We start from the raw sequence: 4,606 nt of genomic DNA on the forward strand, positions 1-4,606 counted from the left end.
GGTGCCGAATAAAGTTAAGTGTTGTATATTTTTAATAGAGTAAAATTTTGAAGTAGCCAAAATGAAGTATAAAACACAATTTATGGTCACACATTGAAAAAAAATATAAAATTTGGCCATTTTTATTGATTTTAATGTTTTTACCCTTAATGAGGCGGACTGGGTAGGATCAGGCATGCGGGTCGCGTGCCGGGTCGGGTTAGGCACTTATGACACTATTAGTGCCAAGATTTTACTTTGATTTTATTTTGAATTTTGTTGGCACTTATGACACTAATGGTGCCAAAAGTACAAACGGAAATCCAAAATAAAACCAAGTAAAATGATCCTTTTGGCACTTATGGCACTAATAGTGCCATAAGTGTCACACATGCAACAGAAACAACCGTAACAGAATAAAAAAATCATAAATGGATCATCTTTTTTTTTTATCGGGATAAATGGATCATCTAAACCCTAAATGGATAATCTAAACCCTAAATTGAATATTTAAACCCTAAATGAATAATCTAAATGGATAATCTAAACCATACGCGCAGCGGGCGCTGGCTTTTCTCCGCGAGCGCGCAACTCACCCATAAGCTTTCAGCGGCCGCGCAATCATCCCAGCGGCCGAGCAATCACCCCAGCGGCCGAGTAAAAAGGGAAAATTAGGCATGCCACCTAATTAATGGTCATATTTTGATGTTTTAAGATTAGGGGCCAAAATTGATTTTCAATCTTCATTATGGTCATTTGACTACATTGTTTCTTTTTTATATGTGAATTTAGTACTCCATCCGTTCTATAAGAAAGTATTATATTTGTCATTTTCGTATGTCTCATAAGAAAGTATCACTTTCATTTTGGGACATGACACAACTTTCTCTTTTTAATTACAACCACTCATTTCTATATAGTCTTACAATCAATTCAACCACAATCACTCATTTTCGCCCAACACATTATCTATCAAATTTTTTTATAAAACACATGGCACTTCACATGTGATACTTTCTTACATAGAGCATATTTTTTTGGTTGAAGCTTTTGTATTTAGGTCAAAGTTTGATGTTAGAATTTGCTTTGACACGGAACCTAAAAGAGGTAAAGGTAGCAGACACCAACCTTTTTGGCACAATCATGGGGTTTGGTTGAAAATCGATTGAATTTGGAAATTGGAAACCGAAATCCAGAAGAGATGAGAAAATTAGCTGCTATTTTGGTGTTTATCAAAATTAAAATAAATATAATTTCATTTCGAGTAATCTGAACCAATTGAAACAAATAAATTGTTTTCAAGAAACTTATCGGGAAAAATCGAACTTGGAATTCTAGAAAATTGACAAACCAACCAAAACTCAAAACTCATCTTCTATATATTAAAGCAAAATAAATCATATCCTACGTGACATCCTATAATCTTCAAATTTTCCTCAATTCTCATTTATTTTTATTTTTTTTTTCTAAATTTTAATCTATTTATATATCTAAAAACCATTAAAAATCTAAAAATCATGATATATTTTAAAAACTAAATATCTAAAAAATCATTAAATAAATAATCCAACAAAATAAATTCTATCCTACGTGGCGTCGTACAATCACCCCATTCTAATTTTCCTATATATATATATATATATATATATATATATATATATATATATATTAAAGCAAAATAAATCATACCCTACGTGGCATCCTATAATCACTCTAGTATAATTTTCCTCAATTGTCATTCAATTCTTATTTTTTTTTCTAAATTTTAATCAATTTCTATATCTAAAAATCATTAAAAATCTAAAAATTATGATATATTAAAAAACTAAATATCTAAAAAATCATTATATAAATATTCCAACAAAATAAATTCTATCATGCGTGGTGTCATACAATCACTCCATTCTAATTTTCGTCAATTCTCATTCATTTTTATTTTTTATTTAAAATACATATATTTGTAAAAATATATCCTATCCTACGTGGCATCCTATAATCACTCCATTCGAATTTTCCTCAATTCTCATTCATTTTTATTTATTTTTTCTAAATTTTAATCTATTTATATATCTAAAAACCATTAAAAATCTAAAAATCATGATATATTTTTAAACTAAATATCTAAAAACTCATTAAATAAATATTCCAACAAAATAAATTCTATCCTATGTGGCGTCGTACAATCACTCCATTCTAATTTTCGTCAATCTATATATATATATATATATATATATATATATATATTAAAGCAAAATAAATCCTGCCCTACGTGGCATCCTATAATCACTCTATTATAATTTTTCTCAATTGTCATTCAATTCTTATTTTTTTCTAAATTTTAATCAATTTCTATATCTAAAAATCATTAAAAATCTAAAAATTATGATATATTTAAAAACTAAATATTTAAAAAATCATTATATAAATATTCCAACAAAACAAATTCTATCATACGCGGTGTCATACAATCAGTCCATTCTAATTTTCCTCAATTCTCATTCATTTTTATTTTTTATTTAAAATACATATATTTGTAATTTTGAGGTTGTAGTGATTATTGTAATATTATACTTCATGATATCCAATTTAAAAACATACTTGATTTACTTTAATTTAATATATATGACTTTGATGTTATTAATTCTATTTATATTCCCTAAAAAACTATCTTCGACCTCATGACAGACCAATTCTGGTTCCAACGTATATAATACTTTAATTGGGTTAAAATAAAAATCACCCTTAAGATAAAAATATAGAACTAATCTATACCCTTAATCAATAATAATTTAATGGACACAATTTAAAATTTATTATATTTTAATTTGCCTCTAATACCTACTGTATATTAGAAATAAAAAATTGCTATAGAAAAAGACTATAAATCCCTTAAAAATCACAACAAAGTTGATCTTAAAAAACAACTTTTGAAATAGGATTTAATCATATCGCCGTTAAGATGAACAATAATTAGTTCTAAGTTCTTACAATAAAATAGTTTTTATTTGAACACACACACACACACACACACACACACACATATATATATATATATATAATATCTATTAAATTCAATTGTTAACATTTATTCCATCAAATATAAATAAATTGATTTCATTGTTCAAAGGGTTAAGTATCAAATAAGCCCCTATCATAGTGGCCCTTTTCACGTTGGGCTCCCTATAGTCGAAGTTGGGCCAACTAAACCCCTATAGTCCAAAAAATTGAATAATTAGGCCCCTAGCCCTAACGGCTGATAAACGCCGTCCGTATTATTTTTTTTCTTTCTTTTTTTAATCGGCGGTGGGCCTCACCTTTAATGCAAGCTCAAATTACCCTTTTAATTGGGAAATTTCCAAATCACAAGAACCCTAAACCGCGAACAGGGGCGACAAAATTGAGAGCTTCTTTCGTTGTTTCTGCAAATTAGCGTAGGGTTTTCGTTTGTTCTCATCTTTCGAGTGGAGACATGAGTTTCAATTCCGGCTTAGCATCTGGGTCGAGCTCGTGGCGTAGTCGCCGGCAGTTTGAGGGTTCAGACAATCCAAAGTTTTGTACTTGCGAATTTGAAGGTAAAAGGTTGAAGGCTTCGATAATGACCTCATGGACGGAGGAGAATCCGGGTCGGAGATTTTATGGATGTAGGAATTGGAAGGTATATTTATAACTTTCTATTGTTTTGTTTTAGTTGAATTTGTTGGCTTGAAATTTTCCTTTTTTCCAGTCGAAGAATTGTGGCTATTTTGATTGGATTGACGAACCGATAACTGAAAGAGCTAAGGAGGTTATCAATGACTTGAAGAATGAGAATGTGAAGTTGATGAAGACCAAGAATGAAAGCTCCAAAACTGCAACTATTGATATGGAGTGTGAAATTGGAATGCTTTGGGATGTTATGCAAGAAATGAAGGAAGATTCAAACAAAATGATGAAGAAAATTAGATTAGTTTCATTTCTGTTTCTTGCTTCTTGGTTGGTGTTTGCCTATTTAGCAATAGCATAATGCCCATCTGTAATTTGTATGATCACCCTTTTTTGGAAATGAAATGGAGTATCTTTATGGAGTACATATCATACATCTTTGCACTCAAAAAAATGCAGAATGCATACTGGAAACACTATCTGTTTGTTTACATGTTAAAAGCTTCATGCCATCAAAAAACAACACCAAACTGACCATAAAAAAGAAGTATAATCAAAAACCAAGTTGAAGCTCAAGTTCTGCCATCAAACAAAAACTAAATACAAATTCCTTCAATGGAGCAAGTTCTGCTATCAAGTTGTTGTGGAACCAACTAGGGAATCGACTTTCTTGCCACGAGGGGATCTCCTCAGGATAGCTTGTTCTTTACCCTGTTTTTCTTTGCCTCTAGGAGCCTTGAATGGCTTGGAGGCCATCTTCCTAACCTTTGATGCTTCTTTATGCCCTTTTGTTGCCATTTCTTTTCTCTTCTCAGCCCTTAGCTCCATTAAATTTGGAATGGGAAACCGAGTGATTGGATCACTATCCCTAGGTGTACCCTCATTTATCACAATAGATTGTGACCTTCTGGCTGCAAATGGTATAAGATATATTAGCCACTAACTCAAGCAAATAATGTATTACAAAACAAATAGAATATAAAGG

This window comes from Salvia miltiorrhiza, chromosome 6 (assembly GCF_028751815.1).
Source record: "Salvia miltiorrhiza cultivar Shanhuang (shh) chromosome 6, IMPLAD_Smil_shh, whole genome shotgun sequence".
In the NCBI taxonomy this organism is placed as follows: domain Eukaryota; kingdom Viridiplantae; phylum Streptophyta; class Magnoliopsida; order Lamiales; family Lamiaceae; genus Salvia; species Salvia miltiorrhiza.